Source organism: Penaeus monodon, chromosome 21 (genome assembly GCF_015228065.2).
Source record: "Penaeus monodon isolate SGIC_2016 chromosome 21, NSTDA_Pmon_1, whole genome shotgun sequence".
NCBI classification, from domain to species: Eukaryota; Metazoa; Arthropoda; class Malacostraca; order Decapoda; family Penaeidae; genus Penaeus; species Penaeus monodon.
Window position 1 is genome coordinate 27,882,037 of NC_051406.1, and position 946 is coordinate 27,882,982.

Consider the following 946-nt stretch of genomic DNA (forward strand, 5'->3'; position numbering starts at 1 on the left):
AGCATGTGTGTTCTTTGATATGGTGGACAACATTAGATTGGTACAACATTGTATATATGCTGCATAAATAAAGATGTAGAAATACAAAAATCAGTAGAAATAAATGCACTTTTCAATAAAGGCAGCAACAGAGCCTGAAGATTTGATTGATGTACTCTAGCAGCATTTAGAGTTCCACAAAGTCAGAATGTGCCAATCATTGAATAGTTGTTACCTCATCTCCATAGCATAAACAACTTATCCTCAATGTCATCACCAGAGGACAGATCAAAGAAACGAATGTGTGGCAAACAGTCAGCAGTGGTCGGGTAGTGTTTGGTGGATTGGAAATAGTCGTCCAGATTTTCTTTACCAATGGAAGGAACACAAGCAACAGAAAGGCAGTGAAAGGTCATAAAAGCTGTGGTGAGGCATGGGGCTGAACTAATTCAGAGCTGCTGTCTACCCCTTTTATGTACATTTCTTTCCACCAATTCAAGGAAGAGAGTAATATAATGATATAAAACCTCAGGCAGGATTTTTGTTACATAAGTCTTTCTTTAAAAATACATTTTTTCAGTGTTTTAAGTAATTATAAATATCAATATCATTATCATTATCACTCACACATAACAGCACATGTTTAAATACAGATTATTTTGGAAGAGTGCATACATATGTACACACTAGCATCTGAACCAAAACTCTGAGTGCTTGTATGTATGCATGCTTAAAAGTAGACATGGATTTTTATACATGCTTTTGGTGCCCAATTTTACATGTTAAAATTTACTACTTGTGTTATTTATTTTATGACACCAATTGTACATGAAATTGATAGATAACATTGCACCTATCTCTTTTAGGAATCATAGGCCTTTGTTCTGCACAAAATTTAAGTCTACCATTGACAGGTACCATGGGGAGAGAAGCATCTTGCATCACTACACATACAGTCATTCGCCCA